The 10,048-nt window shown below is 40.7% G+C and overlaps 1 pseudogene; it reads right to left on the reverse strand.

Annotated features, from left to right (window-relative positions):
• Nucleotides 1–8,514: 8,514 nt before the first annotated feature.
• LOC143391294 (C1GALT1-specific chaperone 1-like) lies at nucleotides 8,515–9,458 on the reverse strand (annotated as a pseudogene).
• Between the last annotated feature and the right edge of the window lie 590 nt (nucleotides 9,459–10,048).

The following is a 10,048-nucleotide window of genomic DNA, read 5'->3' on the forward strand; positions in this document are numbered from 1 at the left end:
TTGCCTTATCCCTAACTACAGTTTTCTTACCAATTCTGTTTTATAATTACTAAACCTGATTTGTTCAGTTTTTTTTTTTAATCTCACATTATCAAAATGTTTTTCAGTAGACGGAAGCCAGGGAACAGCTTTCTCTTGGATAGGTACTCATTTATTAATTCTTCAATTGTTCACTGAGTTCCTTTTATGAACTCACTATATATAAGGTACCAAAGAATAAAAGAGACATATGGCCCTGTCTCAAGACAGATAAGTGAACAGTTTTAAAAATCATGTTATTAGAGAGGAAATGGGCAGGGAGCACCTACTGGAGTTCTTCAATAGGCTGTGGCATATATCTGTGCTTAAATGCAGGCTTAGATTGGGGATCCATGAGTTATAAATGGCAACTGAGGCTACTGGAAGGGGTGGGTTAGATTACCCAGGGACAGAGCTGAAGGCAGAATGCTAAATAACAGTAGTTAAGGGACATGCAAAGGAGGAAATGCCTAAAAAGGGAACTGAAAGAGAGGAAGATCCCCAGGAGGTTTCAGTGTGGAAAGAAATGGAGAAGTGAGTTTGAAGGAATCATCAACTATGTCAAATGCCTATTCCAAATGGCTTTGGATAAAAATATAAATGTATTGGACTTGGTAATTAGGAGACCTTTAGTGACATTGGCCAGAGGAGTGAGAGACACAATAGCCAGAGTTCAGCAAGTTCAAGAATGAGGAGTAAGTGTTGAGAGCCACAGCCGAAGGGGCCCCAGCAAACTTTCAGACTGCCAGCTGATGAGCTGAAGGGGCCCCAGCAAACTTTCAGACTGCCAGCTGATGATTGGCTCACAGCGGCCCCAGCAACATCTAGCTGATTGGCTCCTCTGCGGTGATGCTCATTGGGCTGTTTCCCTGCCCTTTCAGACCATGGAGCTGCTCATTGGGGGACTTTTTTGGCTCCGCCCATGCGACCCAGCCAATCGGCCTCAAGAGCAGGAGGATTGTGGGAGGAAGAGGTTGTTGGGGTGTGTGGCTTGTGGGAAGCCGATGGTGGCAGTTGGGCTCTGAGGGTTTTTTCCTGAGGAGCTGTTTTGTTTATCGTGTGTGGTTCTAAAAATAAAGTTAGTTTCTTTTGACAAGTGGCTCCTGAATTGTGCCCAGCCAGACTGCGGCATTTGGTGGCCCGTACGGGGAGCGACTGAGGGTAAGTAAACCGCTCGCCCCTGAGGGCAGGGTGAGAGGATGGGGAGCCATTTTAAGATTCCTCTTTTGTTTTGCTTCATTTTTGTTTTAAGTTGCCTGTCCCTGGAGATGAGTGAGACGGAAGAAAAACCGCTCACTTCTGAGGAAAAACTATTTACGTCTGAGGAACAGATAGGGAGAAAGGATGGATGCACATGTAAGGAGGATAGAAAGGCTATAATGAATTTTTGTTGTTCCATTTTTATTTCATTCTGTCTCGGTTTTGTTTGGTGTTATCCTGTTGGGTTGTATTATAGTAGAAATACGGGATCAGAAACTAGTAAAAAACAAACTGAAAGAGTGTTAAGTAAATTGTTAGAGGAAGAAGGCATCTCAGTAAAATCAAGAACAGTCAGGGCATACGTTGATACAATGCAAAAATGTAGCCCATGGCTTTTTAAGGAGGAGTTGTTAAATATATCACAATGGAACCATCATGGTGAAGATTTAAAAAGAATAGAAAAGAACAGCCCAGGAACTCTGCCAGCTGGCACATTGGCATTGTGGGCATTGGTATCTGGTTTTCTTAGTCCAAAGCCTTCAATTCAGACAAAGGTAGAGGAAGGAGAAGACATATTGATTCAAGTAAAAGAGGAGGTCTCTCAAGTTAGTCAGAAAGAGGAAAAGATTCAAGTAAAAGAGAAGGTCTTTCGAGCTAATCAGACAGAGAAAGAAAGTTTAGAGCAGAAAAAGCCATCAGGGGGAAAGTTACAAAAGGAGACTGCTACTAAAACCTTTCTATCACCAGAGGGCTTAAGTGTCCAACCAACAACACCACCTCTACAGGAGACTGCTACTAACACCTTTCTATCACCAGAGGACGTAAGTGTCCAACTGACAAGGCCACTTCCATATGTTGAGAGGCCCCCAACCCCCGCAGTGGATAATTCAGATCCTGAGACAGGATCTCAAGTATTAACATGCCCTGTATTTGAGGTAGGAGGGCAGCGAATTTACCATACTTTAAATTTCAAAACAGTGAAGCAGCTAAAAGAGGCTGTAACAACCTATGGTCCTCAAGCACCCTTCACTGTAAGCTTGGTCGAATCCATTACCAACTTGAACATGACGCCAGCAGATTGGGCTAATATGTGTAAAGCTGTGCTAAATGGAGGACAATACCTGTTATGGAAGGTTGCCAATGAGGAATTTTGCAAGGAGACGGCTAGGTGAAATGCAGCAGCTGGTTATCCTCAGAGAAATCTAGATATGTTGTTAGGAAAGGGACCTTATGAGGATCAGCAGCAACAAATTGCATATGATCCTGGTGTATATTTACAAATTGCTGTAGATGCAGTTAAGGCATGGAAGACTTTACAAGGACATGGAGGTTTACAAGGTCAATTATCTAAGATAATACAAGGAACTAATGAATCTTATGCTGAATTTGTAGATAGGCTTATTCAAACAGCTACCAGAGTTTTTGGGAATACAGAACAAGCAATGCCATTAATAAAACAACTGGCTTATGACCAAGCGAATCGTTGGTGCAGAGATATCATTAGACCATGGAAACATGAAGATTTAAACACATATATTAAATTATGTAGAGACATTAATGAACAAGAGCAAGTCATGGCAGCTGCAGTAAAACAGGCTTTAGATGCCAGAGACATTAATGAACAAGGGAAAATTGTGGGAGCTGCAGTAAAACAGGCTTTAGATGCCAGAGACATTAATGAACAAGGGCAAATTGTGGCAGCTGCAGTAAAACAGGCTTTAGATTCCAGGCCAAGAACATGCTACAATTGTGAACAAACAGGACATTTTAAAAGGAATTGCCCCATAGGAGGAGGGTTTAACAAAACTAGGTATCAAAGGAGTAGAATACCGGGTATTTGCCCACGATGCCGTAGAGGGAGACATTGGGCTAATGAATGCCGTTCTCAAACTACCATAGAGGGTACTCCATTATCAAAAAACGAACAAGGACCAAGTGTTTATCCACGATATCGTGGAGAAAGGCATTGGGCTCCATTGCCAAAAAATGGACAGGGGGGCCCAATGCTCCGGGGCCCAAAACCACAAATATACGGAGCACTGGAGGAACCCAGCAACCCCATCAGGGTAGTGCCCAGGACACATTGTCCATCAGATCCCTCATCAGACAAACCAGAGGGAGCACAGGGTTGGACATCTGCGCCTCCGCCAGATCAGTACTAACTCCAGAGATGGGAGTTCAAATCATTCCCACAGGGGTGAAAGGACCTCTTCCCAAAGGAACAGTAGGCTTATTATTGGGACGCAGCTCTTCTACTCTAAAAGGACTTATGATAAGTCCTGGGGTAATTGATCCCGATTATGAAGGTGAAATAAAAATTATAGCCAGTTCTCCAAATGGTATATCAGTAATTTCACCAGGAGATAGAATAGCACAGTTACTAATAATACCAAGCCTACATGATAAATTTTCCAGTCGTGCTATAGAAAGAGGTTCCAAGGGATTAGGCTCCACAGGTGTAGATTGGGCTATGCTGTCTTTAAATTTAGATTCTCGCCCCATGCTAAAACTAAATATTCAAGGACATGAATTTAATGGGCTACTGGATACAGGTGCAGACCTTAGCATCATCTCTCATCAAGAATGGCCAAAACATTGGCCATTACAATAAGCCACTCAAACGCTTCGAGGCCTAGGAGTGGCGACTAATCCCCATAGAAGTGCAATGGTATTAGATTGGAAGGATCCTGAAGGATGTGAAGGAACTATACAGCCATATGTATTGGATCATCTTCCTATAAATTTATGGGGACGAGATGTCCTAGATCAATTAGGTTTGACATTAACAAATAACATCAACCAAAATGCACCCACTATTATGACTAGACAAGGTTTTAGGAAAGGAAAAAGATTAGGAAAACAAGAACAAGGTATAGCAGCACCAATACAAATAGATCAAGGAACAGACAGACATGGGTTGGATTTTCAGAAAGGGCCACTGAGACAATAAAAATTACTTGGAAATCAGAAAGACCAGTATGGGTTCCTCAGTGGCCCCTGACTAAAGAAAAGATACTAGCAGCCCATGATCTGGTCAAACAACAATTAGCAGAAGGACATATACAACTTCTGTATCTCCCCATAATACTCCCATTTTTGTCATCAAAAAGAAATCTGGTAAATGGAGATTATTGCAAGATTTAAGAGCCATTAATAATGAGATGGTTATTATGGGACCTGCTCAATCGGAGATTCCTCAATTGTCTGCTTTGCCAAAAACTTGGTATATTTTAGTTATAGATATTAAAGATTGTTTTTTTTTTCAATTCCAATTCATCCTGAGGATAGTCCACGTTTTGCATTTACTATCCCTGCACTGAATCATGAAGGTCCTGATCAGAGATATGAATGGAAAGTACTCCCTCAAGGGATGGCTAACAGCCCAACTATGTGTCAAATTTACGTTAACAAAGCAATCCAGCCACTTAGAAATCAAAATCCTGAACTACAAATATTTCACTATATGGATGATGTATTATTAGCACACAAAGCTAATAATACATCATCCACACACATTGCTAGACTGTTATGCCACACTTACAAACTTATTAAAAAATTATAATCTAGAGATAGCAATAGATAAAGTACAATTAAGTTTTCCAATTAATTATTTAGGAGTTCTATTATCCTCAACCATGGTCCGTCCACCAAAAACTCAAATACGAGTAGATCAACTCAAATCACTTAATGACTTTCAAAAGTTATTAGGAGACATAAATTGGATAAGGCCTTATCTAGGTATACCAACAGGAGAGTTGGGACCTTTATTTGATATCCTAAAAGGTCCATCAGATCCAAATTCACCCCGAATGTTAACGCCTGAAGCAAGAAAGGCATTAAAAATCATTGAAACATATATGGAAAATATGCATTTGGATAGAATTCATATAAGTTTGCCTTTATTATTTATTGTACTACCAACAAAAAATATTCCTACAGGAGTATTTTGGCAAGAAGGCCCATTATTATGGATACATTTATCTTATTCTCCTAACACTATTCTTACTAGGTATCCTGAGGCTGTAGGACAATTAATACTCAAAGGAATAAAAGCAGCAAAGGGAGTGTTTGGAATTTCTCCCAATAAAATTATTACTCCATATACTATGAATCAAATTGATGAGTTAGCTAATGAGTTAAATACTTGGGCAATAATCATGTGCAAATCTAATGTTTCATTTGATAACCACTTACCATCTAATCCTTTATTGTCTTTTTGGTCATCGCATCCTGTAATTTTTCCAAAAATGACAAGAAAAACACCTATTGGGAATGCTCCAAATATATTCACTGATGGATCAAATAATGGTACAGCAGCAATAGTTACACCTGATCAAACTTTTACATTTTTAGTACCCAAACAATCAGCTCAAAAGGTAGAGCTTAAGGCAGTATTACAGGCTTTTGTGATGTTTAAAAATTCTGTATTTAATTTATTTTCCGATAGTCAGTATATAGTTAATGCTATAGTATCCCTTGAAGATGCTGGTAGGATTTCTCCTTCCTCTACTATTTTCTTTTTGCTTTCCACTATACAAAGTCTAATCTGGGACAGAAAAGATCCATTCTTTATAGGACATATCAGGGCACATACAGGATTGCCTGGAGCCCTTAGTTTGGGCAATGATTTAGCAGATAAAACTACACATGACATACATATTTTCTCTACACTAGCAGAAGCTATAAATTTTCATAAAAAGTTCCATGTCAATGCTAATACTTTACAAAAGCGTTTTAAAATAACTAAGGAACAAGCTAGACAAATAATAAAACAATGTCAAAATTGTGTGACCTTTTTACCACAAGTTAATCTTGGAGTCAATCCTAAAGGATTGATACCTAACCATATTTGGCAGATGGACGTCACACACTTGCCAGAATTTGGAAAATTAAAATATTTGCATGTTACAGTTGATACTTCTGGATTTTTGATGGGCTCCCTTCATGCCGGAGAAAAAACTAAAGATGTTATAGCTCATTGCTTACAAAATTTTGCCACTGTGGGCGTTCCAAAACAGTTAAAAACAGATAATGCCCCTGGTTATACTTCTACCTCTTTTAAACAATTTTGCTCATCATTTGGCATTACTCATATAACAGGAATCCCATACAATCCACAGGGACAAGGCATAGTTGAAAGAGCTCATCAAACTATTAAAATGTACTTATTAAAGCAAAAAGAAGGAATTGGGAAGGGGTATATATTCCCCAAAGATAAACTTAAAATAACCCTTTTTACTCTAAACTTTTTAAATTTGGATTCATCAGGGCTTAGTGCTGCGGAAAGGCATATGTGTCCAAAAAATGTATATGAGCCCAAGGTACTTTGGAAGGATATTCTAACAGGACAATGGAAAGGTCCTGACCCAGTAATTGTCTGGAGTCGGGGGTCTGTTTGTGTGTTTCCACAGGGAGAACAGCAGCCGATTTGGATTCCAGAGAGATTAACTAAGGTCCTGACCCAGTGATTGTCTGGAATCGGGGGTCTGTTTATGTGTTTCCACAGGGAGAACAGCAGCTGATTTGGATTCCAGACAGATTAACTAAAGCGATTTCTACAGACCAAAAAGAAGATGTGATATCCAGAACTCCAGTTTGGTTATTCTTACATCTGCGACAGAACCAAATGCCGCAGTCTGGCTGGGCACAATTCAGGAGCCACTTGTCAAAAGAAACTAACTTTATTTTTAGAACCACACACGATAAACAAAACAGCTCCTCAGGAAAAAACCCTCAGAGCCCAACTGCCACCATCAGCTTCCCACAAGCCACACACCCCAACAACCTCTTCCTCCCACAATCCTCCTGCTCTTGAGGCCGATTGGCTGGGTCGCATGGGCGGAGCCAAAAAAGTCCCCCAATGAGCAGCTCCATGGTCTGAAAGGGCAGGGAAACAGCCCAATGAGCATCACCGCAGAGGAGCCAATCAGCTAGATGTTGCTGGGGCCGCTGTGAGCCAATCATCAGCTGGCAGTCTGAAAGTTTGCTGGGGCCCCTTCAGCTCATCAGCTGGCAGTCTGAAAGTTTGCTGGGGCCCCTTCGGCTGTGGCTCTCAACATCAAGAACTGAAGACAAGGTGGCAACAACTCTGATTAGTTAACCTTGCGGAATGGAGAAGTGGGTGGGGCTGAGGATGGTCATGAGGCTTATAAATCTGCCCCTGCAACAGCAGGAAATGTGTCTTAGAAATGGGTGTGACAGACATTCTAGAGGCACCTCTCTCTAGAGAAGGACACTGACTGCAGGAACTGAAGGCCTGAATCTGTAGGACAGTAGGTAGTAGAGTCTCAGTTCCCACAGAATGGGACTTCTTCAAAGGTCTTTTCATCTCTGGATTCTTAGCACAGCCCCCGACCCCTTGGCCAAAGCTAGCATGGGGTAGGCCCTTAGCAAATATTTGTTGAACTGATAACTGAATGAATAGATGGATGAAATTGAATTAAATACTGTTCGGCTCTATAATCCCTTTTGTTGAGCTACAAAATACTGTTTGTAGAAGGTGTTGTCTACTTTTCCTTCCACCACTGAAATTGTTATATTATGTGATCTGTTATCAGGGTGAGCATTATTGATAAGCTAACTGGGGGAAATTCAGCTTCCTTCAAAGGCCCAGTGATCAGAAATGAGGTGAGAGAAGTGACCTTTTAGGGAAAAAACTTAGGACCAAGCCAGATACTAACCTGTTTTGAGAGCTGCAAGAGAGCTACACGGCTGCTAGAGAACCCGGAGGGAGGCTTCAAACACTCCTATACATACATTTTTGACACATGGAACTTTTGGAAGCTCTCCATACACTTTGGGCTGACTCACTGAAGTGTCTTACCTTTCAATATTTTCTTCCAAGGCTCTGGAGTAAGTCCTCAGATGGAGGACTTTCCCAAACTCTCTCTCCTCTAGTTCCCTTTCTCATTCCCCCAGGGAGATGCCTCCATATTTCAGATCTCCCTGCACCTGCCCTATTTCAGAGCCTCCTTATTATCAGTCTGCTTTTTTCTTTTGTTTTTCTGCTGAAAGGGGAAATTCATGCTACTCCTCATATTCTCTAGGCTCATCTCTATTCCAATCTGCCCCGTCTTGCCCTAGCCCACTTAAAAATATATTTATAATTATATCCTTTATTTGCAAAATTATTTTTAAAACATTTCTTTTTAACACACTTGAATTTTTCATATGTGTTTTAAGGGGAAAATTCCACACTATTTAAAAATGTACTAGTAAACTTTAATGTGTGATTATATTGTATTACAAACAATGACAATGTCTTATATGGTGATCTAACACATGCTCTTGTTCCATTCAGTCATTGTCAGAATCCTTTGGAGGCAAGAAAATCACAACATTGAAAAGATGTCCAAATGCCTTAAGATGGTATACCTCATATATCATTATATGCAACTGATTAGGAGTCAGTCCATGAAGAGTAACAGCCATATCTGAACAACATCCTTCTACCACCTGGTTGGAGTGATTAGTCATTGCTTCTTTAATAAAAAGCCCAATAGATTTGGTATTAAATACATCTTTTCCATCTGTATCTTCTGCATTTTCTGCAAATACTCCAGCATATTTCAAGCAGACTGCTAGCTGCTTATCTTCAGATATCTTCCAAATCATTCCTCCCTGTTTAGGACACTTTTTTTAGGGACACTGAGAAGACTATTAAGTCTTTCCATTGATTCTACGCTTAAAACAATTCCTCCTTCCACACTCACATATTCAAGGTCTTCATGTTTTATAGTGTGACCTATATAGAAAGGTTGTGATGGATCCTTTTTTAACAAAAAATACTTTAGATTTTCAACTATACAAATGTAGTAGGGCGCGCAAGGAGGAACCAGTTGTATTGGTCGCCATACTTATCAAAGGTGTATTTGTAAGCTTTTCTCATCACTAATCATCCACATGTCACTTGTTTCCATATTAATTGACTCAAATATTTCAACATTTTCAAAACTGAAGAATTCTGCTTTGTCACGGTGTTTGGTTCAAGAATCCTTCACTGCAGCCCAAAGACTCACATCTTTGGGTTTTACAAGGATGATACAATATACCTGCAAGCTCTTAGTGAGCTCTGAAACTTTCAAGAGATTTTCTTTGTTACGAGCTGGTACATAATGATGCTCATGGTGGTGCACTGTATTTCCAGGACCAATTCTAACATAGCCTAGCATAGTGATCAAAGCCCATAAAATGCTTCCAAGAATCACACTCTTCAAAAATGAACTGCTTTCAGAAAGCATTTTTCTCATGTCTTGGATGGCTTGGGGACAGGAAGGCCCAGCTTTCTTTCATGGTCATGGTGCACCATTCTATCACACTCTTGGCTGGACTACTCTAGAGTAGGTGCTGGTGGTGCCCTCTAGTTGGTCTTGCTAAGCGCTGGGATATCCTGGAAGCTGATGCTCCGGGGCTGGTGGGTGGCCAGCAAAAGAACCCGGTGCCAGGCGGAAGGGCCTATGGCCTTGCACCCTAGCCCACTTTAAAATTTGTTCCAGAATAATGTTTTTAAATCCCAAAGATGTGAGTCTTTGGGCTGCAGTGAAAGAGTCTTGGACCAAACGCTGGACAAAGCAGAGTTCTTCAGTTCCGAAAATGTTGAAGTACTAGAGTCAATTAATATGGAAAAAGTGACATGTGGTTAATGATGGTGTTATTCCCTGCTTAAAATCCCTCCGTGGTTCCCAGTGGATTTCAGAATAAAGTCCCAATTTTTAGCAGAGAAGAAGAGTATGCTATATAGCCAGGCACGGTGGCGCACGCCTGTAATCCCAGGGGCTCCAGAGCCTGAGGCAGGAAGATTGAGGGTTCAAACTCAGCCTCAGCAATTCAG

This window comes from Callospermophilus lateralis, chromosome 2 (assembly GCF_048772815.1).
Source record: "Callospermophilus lateralis isolate mCalLat2 chromosome 2, mCalLat2.hap1, whole genome shotgun sequence".
Classification (NCBI taxonomy): domain Eukaryota; kingdom Metazoa; phylum Chordata; class Mammalia; order Rodentia; family Sciuridae; genus Callospermophilus; species Callospermophilus lateralis.